The sequence below is a fragment of the Equus caballus genome, chromosome 9, assembly GCF_041296265.1.
Source record: "Equus caballus isolate H_3958 breed thoroughbred chromosome 9, TB-T2T, whole genome shotgun sequence".
NCBI classification, from domain to species: domain Eukaryota; kingdom Metazoa; phylum Chordata; class Mammalia; order Perissodactyla; family Equidae; genus Equus; species Equus caballus.
The window spans coordinates 40,462,960-40,481,444 of NC_091692.1; positions in this window are offsets into that span (position 1 = coordinate 40,462,960).

Sequence of the window (18,485 nt, forward strand, 5' to 3'; positions counted from 1 at the left end):
AATGTGCGAGTTGGGCCCCAGAGCATCTTGCTTCCAGCTCTTTGGGAAGCTAAGAAACAACTCGCTCTGCACAGTGCTCTTACAGCCTACCGGGAACATCTCTTACAAAGGCCTGTGAAACGCAGTTTCTTTGCAGGCCTGATCTGGATGAAGTAGAACTTCTGCCCTGGGTGTGGCACCTAGCCCTAGAGCTGAAAGGCACAACGTGCAGTCTGCATTCGAAAGGGCGAGTTGAGCGCCAGAGCTTCTTGCTTCCAGCTCTTTGGGAAGCTAAGAAACAACTCGCTCTGCACAGTGCTCTTACAGCCTACCGGGAACATCTCTTACAAAGGCCTGTGAAACACAGTTTCCTTGCAGGCGTGATCTGGCTGAAGTAGAACTTCTGCCCTGGGTGTGGCACCTAGCCCTAGAGCTGAAAGGCACAACGGGCAGTCTGCATTCCAAAGGGCGAGTTGGGCGCCAGAGCATCTTGCTTCCAGCTCTTTGGGAAGCTAAGAAACAACTCGCTCTGCACAGTGCTCTTACAGCCTACCGGGAACATCTCTTAAAAAGGCCTGAGAAACACAGTTTCCTTGCAGGCCTGATCTGGCTGAAGTAGAACTTCTGCCCTGGGTGTGCCACATTGCCCTAGAGCTGAAAGGCACAACGTGCAGGCTTCCTAACAATGGGCGAGTTGGGCCCCAGAGCAGCTTGCTTCCAGCTCTTTGGGAAGCTAAGAAACAACTCGCTCTGCACAGTGCTCTTACAGCCTACCGGGAACATCTCTTACAAAGGCTTGTGAAACGCAGTTTCTTTGCAGGCCTGATCAGGCTGAAGTAGAACTTCTGCCCTGGGTGTGCCACATTGCCCTAGAGCTGAAAGGCACAACGTGCAGGCTTCTTAGAAAAGAGCGAGTTGGGCCCCAGAGCATCTTGCTTCCAGCTGTTTGGGAAGCTAAGAAACAACTCGCTCTGCACAGTGCTCTTACAGCCTACTGGGAACATCTCTTACAAAGGCCTGTGAAACGCAGTTTCTTTGCAGGCCTGATCTGGCTGAAGTAGAACTTCTGCCCTGGGTGTGCCACATTGCCCTAGAGCTGAAAGGCACAACGTGCAGGCTTCTTAACAAAGGGCGAGTTGGGCCCCAGAGCTTCTTGCTTCCGGCTCTTTGGGAAGCTAAGAAACAACTCGCTCTGCACAGTGCTCTTACAGCCTACCGGGAACATCTCTTACAAAGGCGCGTGAAACGCAGTTTCTTTGCAGGCCTGATCTGGCTGAAGTAGAACTTCTGCCCTGGGTGTGCCACATTGCCCAGAGCTGAAAGACACAACGTGCAGGCTTCTTAACAAAGGGCGAGTTGGCCCCAGAGCATCTTGCTTCCAGCTCTTTGGGAAGCTAAGAAACAACTCGCTCTGCACAGTGCTCTTACAGCCTACCGGGAACATCTCTTACAAAGGCCTGTGAAACGCAGTTTCTTTGCAGGCCTGATCTGGCTGAAGTAGAACTTCTGCCCTGGGTGTGCCACATTGCCCTAGAGCTGAAAGGCACAACGTGCAGTCTTCTTAACAAAGGGCGAGTTGGGCCCCAGAGCATCTTGCTTCCAGCTCTTTGGGAAGCTAAGAAACAACTCGCTCTGCACAGTGCTCTTACAGCCTACCGGGAACATCTCTTACAAAGGCCTGTGAGACGCAGTTTCTTTGCAGGCCTGATCTGGCTGAAGTAGAACTTCTGCTCTGGTTGCGCCACATTGGCCTAGAACTGAAAGCTACAACGTGCAATCTGCTTTCCAAAGTGCGAATTGGGCCCCAGAGCATCTTGCTTCCAGCTCTTTGTGAAGCTAAGAAACAACTCGCTCTGCACAGTGCTCTTACAGCCTACCGGGAACATCTCTTACAAAGGCCTGTGAAACGCAGTTTCTTGGCAGGCCTGATCTGGCTGAAGTAGAACTTCTGCCCTGGGTGTGCCACATTGCCCTAGAGCTGAAAGGCACAACGTGGGGGCTTCTTGACAAAGGGCGAGTTGGGCCCCAGAGCATCTTGCTTCCAGCTCTTTGGGAAGCTAAGAAACAACTCGCTCTGCACAGTGCTCTTACAGCCTACCGGGAACATCTCTTACAAAGGCCTGTGAAACGCAGTTTCTTTGCAGGCCTGATCTGGCTGAAGTAGAACTTCTGCTCTGGGTGTGCCACACTGCCCTAGACCTGAAAGCTACAACGTGCAGTCTCCTTTCCAATGTGCGAGTTGGGCCCCAGAGCATCTTGCTTCCAGCTCTTTGGGAAGCTAAGAAACAACTCGCTCTGCACAGTGCTCTTACAGCCTACCGGGAACATCTCTTACAAAGGCCTGTGAAACACGGTTACCTTGCAGGCCTGATCTGGCTGAAGTAGAACTTCTGCCCTGGGTGTGCCACATTGCCCTAGAGCTGAAAGGCACAACGTGCAGGCTTCTTCACAAAGGGCGAGTTGGGCCCCAGAGCAGCTTGCTTCCAGCTCTTTGGTAAGCTAAGAAACAACTCGCCCTGCACAGTGCTCTTACAGCCTAAGGGGAACATCTCTTACAAATGCCTGTGAAATGCAGTTTCTTTGCAGTCCTGATCTGGCTGAAGTAGAACTTCTGCCCTGGGTGTGTCACATTGCCCTATAGCTGAAAGGCACAACGTTCAGGCTTCTTATCAAAGCGCGAGTTGGGCCCCAGAGCATCTTGCTTCCAGCTCTTTGGGAAGCTAAGAAAAAACTCGCTCTGCACAGGGCTCTTACAGCCTACCGGGAACATCTCTTACAAAGGCCTGTGAAACGCAGTTTCTTTGCATGCCTGATCAGGCTGAAGTAGAACTTCTGCAGTGTGTGTGCCACATTGCCCTAGAGCTGAAAGGCACAACGTGCAGGCTTCTTAACAAAGGGCAAGTTGGGCCCCAGAGCATCTTGCTTCCTGCTCTTTGGGAAGCTAAGAAACAACTCGCTCTGCACAGTGCTCTTACAGCCTACCGGGAACATGTCTTACCAAGGCCTGTGAAACGCAGTTTCTTTGCAGGCCTGATTTGGCTGAAGTAGAACTTCTGCCCTGGGTGTGCCACATTGCCCTAGAGCTGAAAGGCACAACGTGCAGGCTTCTTAACAAAGGGCGAGTTGGGCCCCAGAGCTTCTTGCTTCCAGCTCTTTGGGAAGCTAAGAAACAACTCGCTCTGCACAGTGCTCTTACAGCCTACCGGGAACATCTCTTACAAAGGCCTGTGAAACACAGTTTCCTTGCAGGCCTGATCTGGCTGAAGTAGAACTTCTGCCCTGGGTGTGGCACCTAGCCCTAGAGCTGAAAGGCACAACGGGCAGTCTGCATTCCAAAGGGAGAGTTGGGCGCCAGAGCATCTTCCTTCCAGCTCTTTGGGAAGCTAAGAAACAACTCGCTCTGCACAGTGCTCTTACAGCCTACCGGGAACATCTCTTAAAAAGGCATGTGAAACACAGTTTCCTTGCAGGCCTGATCTGGCTGAAGTAGAACTTCTGCCCTGGGTGTGCCACATTGCCCTAGAGCTGAAAGGCAGAACGTGCAGGCTTCCTAACAAAGGGCGAGTTGGGCCCCAGAGCATCTTGCTTCCAGCTCTTTGGGAAGCTAAGAAACAACTCGCTCTGCACAGTGCTCTTACAGCCTACCGGGAACATCTCTTCCAAAGGCCTGTGAAACGCAGTTTCTTTGCAGTACTGATCTGGCTGAAGTAGGACTTCTGCTCTGGGTGTGCTACTGTGCCCTAGAGCTGAAAGGCACAACGTGCAGGCTTCTTTCCAAAGGGCGAGTTGGGCCCCACAGCATCTTGCTTCCAGCTCTTTGGGAAGCTAAGAAACAACTCGCTCTGCACAGTGCTCTTACAGCCTTCTGGGAACATCTCTTCCAAAGGCCTGTGAAACGCAGTTTCTTTGCAGGCCTGATCTGGCTGAAGTAGGACTTCTGCTCTGGGTATGCTACTTTGCCCTAGAGCTGAAAGGCACAACGTGCAGGCTTCTTTCCAATGGGCGAGTTGGGCCCCACAGCATCTTGCTTCCAGCTCTTTGGGAAGCTAAGAAACAACTCGCTCTGCACAGTGCTCTTACAGCCTAGTGGGAAAATCTCTTCCAAAGGCCTGTGAAACGCAGTTTCTTTGCAAGCCTGATCTGGCTGAAGTAGGATTTCTGCTCTGGGTGTGCTACTTTGCCCTTGAGCTGAAAGGCACAACGTGCAGGCTTCTTTCCAATGGGCGAGTTGGGCCCCACAGCATCTTGCTTCCAGCTCTTTGGGAAGCTAAGAAACAACTCGCTCTGCACAGTGCTCTTACAGCCTACCGGGAACATCTCTTACAAGGCCTGTGTGATGCAGTTTCTTTGCAGGCCTGATCTGGATGAAGTAGAACTTCAGCTCTGGTTGCTCCACATTGCCTTAGAGCTGAAAGTCACAACGTGCAGGCTTCTTAACAAAAGGCGAGTTGGGCCCCAGAGCATCTTGCTTCCAGCTCATTGGGAAGCTAAGAAACAACTCGCTCTGCACAGTGCTCTTACAGCCTACCGGGAACATCTCTTACAAAGGCCTGTGAAATGCAGTTTCTTTGCAGGACTGATAAGGCTGAAGTAGAAGTTCTACCCTGGGTGAGCCACATTGCCCTAGAGCTGAAAGGCACAACGTGCAGGCTTCTTAACAAAGGGCGAGTTGGGCCCCACAGCATCTTGCTTTGAGCTCTTTGGGAAGCTAAGAAACAACTCGCTCTGCACAGTGCTCTTACAGCCTACCGGGAACATCTCTTACAAAGGCCTGTGAAACGCAGTTTCTTTGCAGGCCTGATCTGGATGAAGTAGAACTTCTGCTCTGGGTGTGCCACACTGCCCTAGACCTGAAAGCTACAACGTGCAGTCTCCTTTCCAATGTGCGAGTTGGGCCCCAGAGCATCTTGCTTCCAGCTCTTTGGGAAGCTAAGAAACAACTCGCTCTGCACAGTGCTCTTACAGCCTACCGGGAACATCTCTTACAAAGGCCTGTGAAACACGGTTACCTTGCAGGCCTGATCTGGCTGAAGTAGAACTTCTGCCCTGGGTGTGCCACATTGCCCTAGAGCTGAAAGGCACAACGTGCAGGCTTCTTCACAAAGGGCGAGTTGGGCCCCAGCGCAGCTTGCTTCCAGCTCTTTGGTAAGCTAAGAAACAACTCGCCCTGCACAGTTCTCTTACAGCCTAAGGGGAACATCTCTTACAAATGCCTGTGAAATGCAGTTTCTTTGCAGTCCTGATCTGGCTGAAGTAGAACTTCTGCCCTGGGTGTGCCACATTGCCCTATAGCTGAAAGGCACAACGTTCAGGCTTCTTAACAAAGCGCGAGTTGGGCCCCAGAGCATCTTGCTTCCAGCTCTTTGGGAAGCTCAGAAACAACTCGCTCTGCACAGGGCTCTTACAGTCTACCGGGAACATCTCTTACAAAGGCCTGTGAAACGCAGTTTCTTTGCAGGCCTGATCAGGCTGAAGTAGAACTTCTGCAGTGTGTGTGCCACATTGCCCAAGAGCTGAAAAGCACAACGTGCAGGCTTCTTAACAAAGGGCAAGTTGGGCCCCAGAGCATCTTGCTTCCAGCTCTTTGGGAAGCTAAGAAACAACTCGCTCTGCACAGTGCTCTTACAGCCTACCGGGAACATCTCTTAAAAAGGCCTGTGAAACACAGTTTCCTTGCAGGCCTGATCTGGCTGAAGTAGAACTTCGGCCCTGGGTGTGCCACATTGCCCTAGAGCTGAAAGGCACAACGTGCAGGCTTCCTAACAAAGGGCGAGTTGGGCCCCAGAGCAGCTTGCTTCCAGCTCTTTGGGAAGCTAAGAAACAACTCGCTCTGCACAGTGCTCTTACAGCCTACCGGGAACATCTCTTACAAAGGCTTGTGAAACGCAGTTTCATTGCACGCCTGATCAGGCTGAAGTAGAACTTATGCCCTGGGTGTGCCACATTGCCCTAGAGCTGAAAGGCACAACGTGCAGGCTTCTTAGAAAAGGGCGAGTTGGGCCCCAGAGCATCTTGCTTCCAGCTGTTTGGGAAGCTAAGAAACAACTCGGTCTGCACAGTGCTCTTACAGCCTACTGGGAACATCTCTTACATAGGCCTGTGAAACGCAGTTTTTGCAGGCCTGATCTGGCTGAAGTAGAACTTCTGCCCTGGGTGTGCCACATTGCCCTAGAGCTGAAAGGCACAACGTGCAGGCTTCTTAACAAAGGGCGAGTTGGGCCCCAGAGCTTCTTGCTTCCAGCTCTTTGGGAAGCTAAGAAACAACTCGCTCTGCACAGTGCTCTTACAGCCTACCGGGAACATCTCTTACAAAGGCCTGTGAAACGCAGTTTCTTTGCAGGCCTGATCTGGCTGAAGTAGAACTTCTGCCCTGGGTGTGCCACATTGCCCTAGAGCTGAAAGGCACAACGTGGGGGCTTCTTGACAAAGGGCGAGTTGGGCCCCAGAGCATCTTGCTTCCAGCTCTTTGGGAAGCTAAGAAACAACTCGCTCTGCACAGTGCTCTTACAGCCTACCGGGAACATCTCTTACAAAGGCCTGTGAAACGCAGTTTCTTTGCAGGCCTGATCTGGCTGAAGTAGAACTTCTGCTCTGGGTGTGCCACACTGCCCTAGACCTGAAAGCTACAACGTGCAGTCTCCTTTCCAATGTGCGAGTTGGGCCACAGAGCATCTTGCTTCCAGCTCTTTGGGAAGCTAAGAAACAACTCGCTCTGCACAGTGCTCTTACAGCCTACCGGGAACATCTCTTACAAAGGCCTGTGAAACACGGTTACCTTGCAGGCCTGATCTGGCTGAAGTAGAACTTCTGCCCTGGGTGTGCCACATTGCCCTAGAGCTGAAAGGCACAACGTGCAGGCACCTTAACAAAGGGCGAGTTGGGCCCCAGAGCATCTTGCTTCCAGCTCTTTGGGAAGCTAAGAAACAACTCGCTCTGCACAGTGCTCTTACAGCCTACCGGGAACATCTCTTACAAAGGCCTGTGAAACGCAGTTTCTTTGCAGGCCTGATCTGGATGAAGTAGAACTTCTGCCCTGGGTGTGGCACCTAGCCCTAGAGCGGAAAGGCACAACGTGCAGTCTGCATTCGAAAGGGCGAGTTGGGCGCCAGAGCTTCTTGCTTCCAGCTCTTTGGGAAGCTAAGAAACAACTCGCTCTGCACAGTGCTCTTACAGCCTACCGGGAACATCTCTTACAAAGGCCTGTGAAACACAGTTTCCTTGCAGGCGTGATCTGGCTGAAGTAGAACTTCTGCCCTGGGTGTGGCACCTAGCCCTAGAGCTGAAAGGCACAACGGGCAGTCTGCATTCCAAAGGGCGAGTTGGGCGTCAGAGCATCTTGCTTCCAGCTCTTTGGGAAGCTAAGAAACAACTCGCTCTGCACAGTGCTCTTACAGCCTACCGGGAACATCTCTTACAAAGGCCTGTGAAATGCAGCTTCTTTGCAGGCCTGACCTGGCTGAAGTAGAACTTCTGCCCTGGGTGTGCCACATTGCCCTAGAGCTGAAAGGCACAACGTGCAGTCTTCTTAACAAAGGGCGAGTTGGGCCCCAGAGCAGCTTGCTTCCAGCTCTTTGGGAAGCTAAGAAACAACTCGCTCTGCACAGTGCTCTTACAGCCTACCGGGAACATCTCTTACAAAGGCCTGTGAGACGCAGTTTCTTTGCAGGCCTGATCTGGCTGAAGTAGAACTTCTGCTCTGGTTGCGCCACATTGGCCTAGAACTGAAAGCTACAACGTGCAATCTGCTTTCCAAAGTGCGAGTTGGGCCCCAGAGCATCTTGCTTCCAGCTCTTTGTGAAGCTAAGAAACAACTCGCTCTGCACAGTGCTCTTACAGCCTACCGGGAACATCTCTTACAAAGGCCTGTGAAACGCAGTTTCTTTGCAGGCCTGATCTGGCTGAAGTAGAACTTCTGCCCTGGGTGTGCCACATTGCCCTAGAGCTGAAAGGCACAACGTGGGGGCTTCTTGACAAAGGGCGAGTTGGGCCCCAGAGCATCTTGCTTCCAGCTCTTTGGGAAGCTAAGAAACAACTCGCTCTGCACAGTGCTCTTACAGCCTACCGGGAACATCTCTTACAAAGGCCTGTGAAACGCAGTTTCTTTGCAGGCCTGATCTGGCTGAAGTAGAACTTCTGCTCTGGGTGTGCCACACTGCCCTAGACCTGAAAGCTACAACGTGCAGTCTCCTTTCCAATGTGCGAGTTGGGCCCCAGAGCATCTTGCTTCCAGCTCTTTGGGAAGCTAAGAAACAACTTGCTCTGCACAGTGCTCTTACAGCCTACCGGGAACATCTCTTACAAAGGCCTGTGAAACACGGTTACCTTGCAGGCCTGATCTGGCTGAAGTAGAACTTCTGCCCTGGGTGTGCCACATTGCCCTAGAGCTGAAAGGCACAACGTGCAGGCTTCTTCACAAAGGGCGAGTTGGGCCCCAGAGCAGCTTGCTTCCAGCTCTTTGGTAAGCTAAGAAACAACTCGCCCTGCACAGTGCTCTTACAGCCTAAGGTGAACATCTCTTAAAAATGCCTGTGAAATGCAGTTTCTTTGCAGTCCTGATCTGGCTGAAGTAGAACTTCTGCCCTGGGTGTGTCACATTGCCCTATAGCTGAAAGGCACAACGTTCAGGCTTCTTATCAAAGCGCGAGTTGGGCCCCAGAGCATCTTGCTTCCAGCTCTTTGGGAAGCTAAGAAAAAACTCGCTCTGCACAGGGCTCTTACAGCCTACCGGGAACATCTCTTACAAAGGCCTGTGAAACGCAGTTTCTTTGCATGCCTGATCAGGCTGAAGTAGAACTTCTGCAGTGTGTGTGCCACATTGCCCTAGAGCTGCAAGGCACAACGTGCAGGCTAGTTAACAAAGGGCGAGTTGGGCCCCAGAGCATCTTGCTTCCAGCTCTTTGGGAAGCTAAGAAACAACTCGCTCTGCACAGTGCTCTTACAGCCTACCGGGAACATGTCTTACCAAGGCCTGTGAAACGCAGTTTCTTTGCAGGCCTGATTTGGCTGAAGTAGAACTTCTGCCCTGGGTGTGCCACATTGCCCTAGAGCTGAAAGGCACAACGTGCAGGCTTCTTAACAAAGGGCGAGTTGGGCCCCAGAGCTTCTTGCTTCCAGCTCTTTGGGAAGCTAAGAAACAACTCGCTCTGCACAGTGCTCTTACAGCCTACCGGGAACATCTCTTACAAAGGCCTGTGAAACACAGTTTCCTTGCAGGCCTGATCTGGCTGAAGTAGAACTTCTACCCTGGGTGTGGCACCTAGCCCTAGAGCTGAAAGGCACAACGGGCAGTCTGCATTCCAAAGGGAGAGTTGGGCGCCAGAGCATCTTCCTTCCAGCTCTTTGGGAAGCTAAGAAACAACTCGCTCTGCACAGTGCTCTTACAGCCTACCGGGAACATCTCTTAAAAAGGCATGTGAAACACAGTTTCCTTGCAGGCCTGATCTGGCTGAAGTAGAACTTCTGCCCTGGGTGTGCCACATTGCCCTAGAGCTGAAAGGCAGAACGTGCAGGCTTCCTAACAAAGGGCGAGTTGGGCCCCAGAGCATCTTGCTTCCAGCTCTTTGGGAAGCTAAGTAACAACTCGCTCTGCACAGTGCTCTTACAGCCTACCGGGAACATCTCTTACAAAGGCCTGTGAAACGCAGTTTCTTTGCAGGCATGATCTGGCTGAAGTAGAACTTCTGCCCTGGGTGTGCCACATTGCCCTAGAGCTGAAAGGCACAACGTGCAGGCTTCTTAACAAAGGGCGAGTTGGGCCCCAGAGCTTCTTGCTTCCAGCTCTTTGGGAAGCTAAGAAACAACTCGCTCTGCACAGTGCTCTTACAGCCTACCGGGAACATCTCTTACAAAGGCCTGTGAAACGCAGTTTCTTTGCAGGCCTGATCTGGCTGAAGTAGAACTTCTGCCCTGGGTGTGCCACATTGCCCAGAGCTGAAAGGCAGAACGTGCAGGCTTCTTAACAAAGGGCGAGTTGGCCCCAGAGCATCTTGCTTCCAGCTCTTTGGGAAGCTAAGAAACAACTCGCTCTGCACAGTGCTCTTACAGCCTACCGGGAACATCTCTTACAAAGGCCTGTGAAACACAGTTTCCTTGCAGGCCTGATCTGGCTGAAGTAGAACTTCTGCCCTGGGTGTGGCACCTAGCCCTAGAGCTGAAAGGCACAACGGGCAGTCTGCATTCCAAAGGGAGAGTTGGGCGCCAGAGCATCTTCCTTCCAGCTCTTTGGGAAGCTAAGAAACAACTCGCTCTGCACAGTGCTCTTACAGCCTACCGGGAACATCTCTTAAAAAGGCATGTGAAACACAGTTTCCTTGCAGGCCTGATCTGGCTGAAGTAGAACTTCTGCCCTGGGTGTGCCACATTGCCCTAGAGCTGAAAGGCAGAACGTGCAGGCTTCCTAACAAAGGGCGAGTTGGGCCCCAGAGCATCTTGCTTCCAGCTCTTTGGGAAGCTAAGAAACAACTCGCTCTGCACAGTGCTCTTACAGCCTACCGGGAACATCTCTTCCAAAGGCCTGTGAAACGCAGTTTCTTTGCAGTACTGATCTGGCTGAAGTAGGACTTCTGCTCTGGGTGTGCTACTTTGCCCTAGAGCTGAAAGGCACAACGTGCAGGCTTCTTTCCAAAGGGCGAGTTGGGCCCCACAGCATCTTGCTTCCAGCTCTTTGGGAAGCTAAGAAACAACTCGCTCCGCACAGTGCTCTTACAGCCTTCTGGGAACATCTCTTCCAAAGGCCTGTGAAACGCAGTTTCTTTGCAGGCCTGATCTGGCTGAAGTAGGACTTCTGCTCTGGGTATGCTACTTTGCCCTAGAGCTGAAAGGCACAACGTGCAGGCTTCTTTCCAAAGGGCGAGTTGGGCCCCACAGCATCTTGCTTCCAGCTCTTTGGGAAGCTAAGAAACAACACGCTCTGCACAGTGCTCTTACAGCCTAGTGGGAAAATCTCTTCCAAAGGCCTGTGAAACGCAGTTTCTTTGCAGGCCTGATCTGGCTGAAGTAGGACTTCTGCTCTGGGTGTGCTACTTTGCCCTAGAGCTGAAAGGCACAACGTGCAGGCTTCTTTCCAATGGGCGAGTTGGGCCCCACAGCATCTTGCTTCCATCTCTTTGGGAAGCTAAGAAACAACTCGCTCTGCACAGTGCTCTTACAGCCTAGTGGGAACATCTCTTCCATAGGCCTGTGAAACGCAGTTTCTTTGCAGGCCTGATCTGGCTGAAGTAGGACTTCTGCTCTGGGTGTGCTACTTTGCCCTAGAGCTGAAAGGCACAACGTGCAGGCTTCTTTCCAAAGGGCGAGTTGGGCCCCACAGCATCTTGCTTCCAGCTCTTTGGGAAGCTAAGAAACAACTCGCTCTGCACAGTGCTCTTACAGTCTACCGGGAACATCTCTTACAAAGGCCTGTGAAACACGGTTACCTTGCAGGCCTGATCTGGCTGAAGTAGAACTTCTGCCCTGGGTGTGCCACATTGCCCTAGAGCTGAAAGGCACAACGTGCAGGCTTCTTCACAAAGGGCGAGTTGGGCCCCAGAGCAGCTTGCTTCCAGCTCTTTGGTAAGCTAAGAAACAACTCGCCCTGCACAGTGCTCTTACAGCCTAAGGGGAACATCTCTTACAAATGCCTGTGAAATGCAGTTTCTTTGCAGTCCTGATCTGGCTGAAGTAGAACTTCTGCCCTGGGTGTGTCACATTGCCCTATAGCTGAAAGGCACAACGTTCAGGCTTCTTAACAAAGCGCGAGTTGTGCCCCAGAGCATCTTGCTTCCAGCTCTTTGGGAAGCTAAGAAACAACTCGCTCTGCACATGGCTCTAACAGCCTACCGGGAACATCTCTTACAAAGGCCTGTGAAACGCAGTTTCTTTGCATGCCTGATCAGGCTGAAGTAGAACTTCTGCAGTGTGTGTGCCACATTGCCCTAGAGCTGAAAGGCACAACGTGCAGGCTTCTTAACAAAGGGCAAGTTGGGCCCCAGAGCATCTTGCTTCCAGCTCTTTGGGAAGCTAAGAAACAACTCGCTCTGCACAGTGCTCTTACAGCCTACCGGGAACATGTCTTACCAAGGCCTGTGAAACGCAGTTTCTTTGCAGGCCTGATTTGGCTGAAGTAGAACTTCTGCCCTGGGTGTGCCACATTGCCCTAGAGCTGAAAGGCACAACGTGCAGGCTTCTTAACAAAGGGCGAGTTTTGCCCCAGAGCTTCTTGCTTCCAGCTCTTTGGGAAGCTAAGAAACAACTCGCTCTGCACAGTGCTCTTACAGCCTACCGGGAACATCTCTTACAAAGGCCTGTGAAACACAGTTTCCTTGCAGGCCTGATCTGGCTGAAGTAGAACTTCTGCCCTGGGTGTGGCACCTAGCCCTAGAGCTGAAAGGCACAACGGGCAGTCTCCATTCCAAAGGGCGAGTTGGGCGCCAGAGCATCTTGCTTCCAGCTCTTTGGGAAGCTAAGAAACAACTCGCTCTGCACAGTGCTCTTACAGCCTACCGGGAACATCTCTTCCAAAGGCCTGTGAAACGCAGTTTCTTTGCAGTACTGATCTGGCTGAAGTAGGACTTCTGCTCTGGGTGTGCTACTTTGCCCTAGAGCTGAAAGGCACAACGTGCAGGCTTCTTTCCAAAGGGCGAGTTGGGCCCCACAGCATCTTGCTTCCAGCTCTTTGGGAAGCTAAGAAACAACTCGCTCTGCACAGTGCTCTTACAGCCTACCGGGAACATCTCTTACAAAGGCCTGTGAAACGCAGTTTCTTTGCAGGCCTGATCTGGCTGAAGTAGGACTTCTCCTCTGGGTATGCTACTTTGCCCTAGAGCTGAAAGGCACAACGTGCAGGCTTCTTTCCAAAGGGCGAGTTGGGCCCCACAGCATCTTGCTTCCAGCTCTTTGGGAAGCTAAGAAACAACTCGCTCTGCACAGTGCTCTTACAGCCTAGTGGGAAAATCTCTTCCAAAGGCCTGTGAAACGCAGTTTCTTTGCAAGCCTCATCTGGCTGAAGTAGGACTTCTGCTCTGGGTGTGCTACTATGCCCTAGAGCTGAAAGGCACAACGTGCAGGCTTCTTTCCAATGGGCGAGTTGGGCCCCACAGCATCTTGCTTCCAGCTCTTTGGGAAGCTAAGAAACAACTCGCTCTGCACAGTGCTCTTACAGCCTAGTGGGAACATCTCTTCCATAGGCCTGTGAAACGCAGTTTCTTTGCAGGCCTGATCTGGCTGAAGTAGGACTTCTGCTCTGGGTGTGCTACTTTGCCCTAGAGCTGAAAGGCACAACGTGCAGGCTTCTTTCCAAAGGGCGAGTTGGGCCCCACAGCATCTTGCTTCCAGCTCTTTGGGAAGCTAAGAAACAACTCGCTCTGCACAGTGCTCTTACAGCCTACCGGGAACATCTCTTACAAAGGCCTGTGTGATGCAGTTTCTTTGCAGGCCTGATCTGGCTGCAGTAGAACTTCTGCTCTGGTTGCTCCACATTGCCTTAGAGCTGAAAGTCACAACGTGCAGGCTTCTTAACAAAAGGCGAGTTGGGCCCCAGAGCATCTTGCTTCCAGCTCATTGGGAAGCTAAGAAACAACTCGCTCTGCACAGTGCTCTTACAGCCTACCGGGAACATCTCTTACAAAGGCCTGTGAAACGCAGTTTCTTTGCAGGACTGATAAGGCTGAAGTAGAAGTTCTACCCTGCGTGAGCCACATTGCCCTAGAGCTGAAAGGCACAACGTGCAGGCTTCTTAACAAAGGGCGAGTTGGGCCCCAGAGCATCTTGCTTCCAGCTCTTTGGGAAGCTAAGAAACAACTCGCTCTGCACAGTGCTCTTACAGCCTACCGGGAACATCTCTTACAAAGGCCTGTGAAACGCAGTTTCTTTGCAGGCCTGATCTGGCTGAAGTAGAACTTCTGCTCTGGGTGTGCCACACTGCCCTAGACCTGAAAGCTACAACGTGCAGTCTCCTTTCCAATGTGCGAGTTGGGCCCCAGAGCATCTTGCTTCCAGCTCTTTGGGAAGCTAAGAAACAACTCGCTCTGCACAGTGCTCTTACAGCCTACCGGGAACATCTCTTACAAAGGCCTGTGAAACACGGTTACCTTGCAGGCCTGATCTGGCTGAAGTAGAACTTCTGCCCTGGGTGTGCCACATTGCCCTAGAGCTGAAAGGCACAACGTGCAGGCTTCATAACAAAGGGCGAGTTGGGCCCCAGCGCAGCTTGCTTCCAGCTCTTTGGTAAGCTAAGAAACAACTCGCCCTGCACAGTTCTCTTACAGCCTAAGGGGAACATCTCTTACAAATGCCTGTGAAATGCAGTTTCTTTGCAGTCCTGATCTGGCTGAAGTAGAACTTCTGCCCTGGGTGTGCCACATTGCCCTATAGCTGAAAGGCACAACGTTCAGGCTTCTTAACAAAGCGCGAGTTGGGCCCCAGAGCATCTTGCTTCCAGCTCTTTGGGAAGCTCAGACACAACTCGCTCTGCACAGGGCTCTTACAGTCTACCGGGAACATCTCTTACAAAGGCCTGTGAAACGCAGTTTCTTTGCAGGCCTGATCAGGCTGAAGTAGAACTTCTGCAGTGTGTGTGCCACATTGCCCAAGAGCTGAAAAGCACAACGTGCAGGCTTCTTAACAAAGGGCAAGTTGGGCCCCAGAGCATCTTGCTTCCAGCTCTTTGGGAAGCTAAGAAACAACTCGCTCTGCACAGTGCTCTTACAGCCTACCGGGAACTTCTCTTACAAAGGCCTGTGAAACGCAGTTTCTTTGCAGGCATGATCTGGCTGAAGTAGAACTTCTGCCCTGGGTGTGCCACATTGCCCTAGAGCTGAAAGGCACAACGTGCAGGCTTCTTAACAAAGGGCGAGTTGGGCCCCAGAGCTTCTTGCTTCCAGCTCTTTGGGAAGCTAAGAAACAACTCGCTCTGCACAGTGCTCTTACAGCCTACCGGGAACATCTCTTACAAAGGCCTGTTAAACGCAGTTTCTTTGCAGGCCTGATCTGGCTGAAGTAGAACTTCTGCCCTGGGTGTGCCACATTGCCCTAGAGCTGAAAGGCACAACGTGCAGGCTTCTTAACAAAGGGCGAGTTGGCCCCAGAGCATCTTGCTTCCAGCTCTTTGGGAAGCTAAGAAACAACTCGCTCTGCACAGTGCTCTTACAGCCTACCGGGAACATCTCTTACAAAGGCCTGTGAAACGCAGTTTCTTTGCAGGCCTGATCTGGCTGAAGTAGAACTTCTGCCCTGGGTGTGCCACATTGCCCTAGAGCTGAAAGGCACAACGTGCAGTCTACTTAACAAAGGGAGAGTTGGGCCCCAGAGCATCTTGCTTCTAGCTCTTTGGGAAGCTAAGAAACAACTCGCTCTGCACAGTGCTCTTACAGCCTACCGGGAACATCTCTTACAAAGGCCTGTGAAACACAGTTTCCTTGCAGGCGTGATCTGGCTGAAGTAGAACTTCTGCCCTGGGTGTGGCACCTAGCCCTAGAGCTGAAAGGCACAACGGGCAGTCTGCATTCCAAAGGGCGAGTTGGGCGCCAGAGCATCTTGCTTCCAGCTCTTTGGGAAGCTAAGAAACAACTCGCTCTGCACAGTGCTCTTACAGCCTACCGGGAACATCTCTTAAAAAGGCCTGTGAAACACAGTTTCCTTGCAGGCCTGATCTGGCTGAAGTAGAACTTCGGCCCTGGATGTGCCACATTGCCCTAGAGCTGAAAGGCACAACGTGCAGGCTTCCTAACAAAGGGCGAGTTGGGCCCCAGAGCAGCTTGCTTCCAGCTCTTTGGGAAGCTAAGAAACAACTCGCTCTGCACAGTGCTCTTACAGCCTACCGGGAACATCTCTTACAAAGGCTTGTGAAACGCAGTTTCTTTGCAGGCCTGATCAGGCTGAAGTAGAACTTCGGCCCTGGGTGTGCCACATTGCCCTAGAGCTGAAAGGCACAACGTGCAGGCTTCTTAGAAAAGGGCGGGTTGGGCCCCAGAGCATCTTGCTTCCAGCTGTTTGGGAAGCTAAGAAACAACTCGGTCTGCACAGTGCTCTTACAGCCTACTGGGAACATCTCTTACATAGGCCTGTGAAACGCAGTTTCTTTGCAGGCCTGATCTGGCTGAAGTAGAACTTCTGCCCTGGGTGTGCCACATTGCCCAGAGCTGAAAGGCACAACGTGCAGGCTTCTTAACAAAGGGCGAGTTGGGCGCCAGAGCCTCTTGCTTCCAGCTCTTTGGGAAGCTAAGAAACAGCTCGCTCTGCACAGTGCTCTTACAGCCTACTGGGAACATCTCTTACAAAGGCCTGTGAAACGCAGTTTCTTTGCAGGCCTGATCTGGCTGAAGTAGAACTTCTGCCCTGGGTGTGCCACATTGCCCTAGAGCTGAAAGGCACAACGTGCAGTCTTCTTAACAAAGGGCGAGTTGGGCCCCAGAGCATCTTGCTTCCAGCTCTTTGGGAAGCTAAGAAACAACTCGCTCTGCACAGTGCTCTTACAGCCTACCGGGAACATCTCTTACAAAGGCCTGTGAAACGCAGTTTCTTTGCAGGCCTGATCTGGCTGAAGTAGAACTTCTGCCCTGGGTGTGCCACATTGCCCTAGAGCTGAAAGGCACAACGTGGGGGCTTCTTGACAAAGGGCGAGTTGGGCCCCAGAGCATCTTGCTTCCAGCTCTTTGGGAAGCTAAGAAACAACTCGCTCTGCACAGTGCTCTTACAGCCTACCGGGAACATCTCTTACAAACGCCTGTGAAACGCAGTTTCTTTGCAGGCCTGATCTGGCTGAAGTAGAACTTCTGCTCTGGGTGTGCCACACTGCCCTAGACCTGAAAGCTACAACGTGCAGTCTCCTTTCCAATGTGCGAGTTGGGCCCCAGAGCATCTTGCTTCCAGCTCTTTGGGAAGCCAGGAAACAACTCGCTCTGCACAGTGCTCTTACAGCCTACCGGGAACATGTCTTACCAAGGCCTGTGAAACACGGTTACCTTGCAGGCCTGATCTGGCTGAAGTAGAACTTCTGCCCTGGGTGTGCCACATTGCCCTAGAGCTGAAAGGCACAACGTGCAGGCTTCTTCACAAAGGGCGAGTTGGGCCCCAGAGCAGCTTGCTTCCAGCTCTTTGGTAAGCTAAGAAACAACTCGCCCTGCACAGTGCTCTTACAGCCTAAGGGGAACATCTCTTACAAATGCCTGTGAAATGCAGTTTCTTTGCAGTCCTGATCTGGCTGAAGTAGAACTTCTGCCCTGGGTGTGTCACATTGCCCTATAGCTGAAAGGCACAACGTTCAGGCTTCTTAACAAAGCGCGAGTTGGGCCCCAGAGCATCTTGCTTCCAGCTCTTTGGGAAGCTAAGAAAAAACTCGCTCTGCACAGGGCTCTTACAGCCTACCGGGAACATCTCTTACAAAGGCCTGTGAAACGCAGTTTCTTTGCATGCCTGATCAGGCTGAAGTAGAACTTCTGCCCTGGGTGTGCCACATTGCCCTAGAGCTGAAAGGCACAACGTGCAGGCTTCTTAACAAAGGGCGAGTTGGGCCCCAGAGCTTCTTGCTTCCAGCTCTTTGGGAAGCTAAGAAACAACTCGCTCTGCACAGTGCTCTTACAGCCTACCGGGAACATCTCTTACAAAGGCCTGTGAAACGCAGTTTCTTTGCAGGCCTGATCTGGCTGAAGTAGAACTTCTGCCCTGGGTGTGCCACATTGCCCAGAGCTGAAAGGCACAACGTGCAGGCTTCTTAACAAAGGGCGAGTTGGGCGCCAGAGCATCTTGCTTCCAGCTCTTTGGGAAGCTAAGAAACAGCTCGCTCTGCACAGTGCTCTTACAGCCTACCGGGAACATCTCTTACAAAGGCCTGTGAAACGCAGTTTCTTTGCAGGCCTGATCTGGCTGAAGTAGAACTTCTGCCCTGGGTGTGCCACATTGCCCTAGAGCTGAAAGGCACAACGTGCAGTCTTCTTAACAAAGGGCGAGTTGGGCCCCAGAGCATCTTGCTTCCAGCTCTTTGGGAAGCTAAGAAACAACTCGCTCTGCACAGTGCTCTTACAGCCTACCGGGAACATCTCTTACAAAGGCCTGTGATACGCAGTTTCTTTGCAGGCCTGATCTGGCTGAAGTAGAACTTCTGCCCTGGGTGTGCCACATTGCCCTAGAGCTGAAAGGCACAACGTGCAGTCTTCTTAACAAAGGGCGAGTTGGGCCCCAGAGCATCTTGCTTCCAGCTCTTTGGGAAGCTAAGAAACAACTCGCTCTGCACAGTGCTCTTACAGCCTACCGGGAACATCTCTTACAAAGGCCTGTGAAACGCAGTTTCTTTGCAGGCCTGATCTGGCTGAAGTAGAACTTCTGCTCTGGGTGTGCCACACTGCCCTAGACCTGAAAGCTACAACGTGCAGTCTCCTTTCCAATGTGCGAGTTGGGCCCCAGAGCATCTTGCTTCCAGCTCTTTGGGAAGCTAAGAAACAACTCGCTCTGCACAGTGCTCTTACAGCCTACCGGGAACATGTCTTACCAAGGCCTGTGAAACACGGTTACCTTGCAGGCCTGATCTGGCTGAA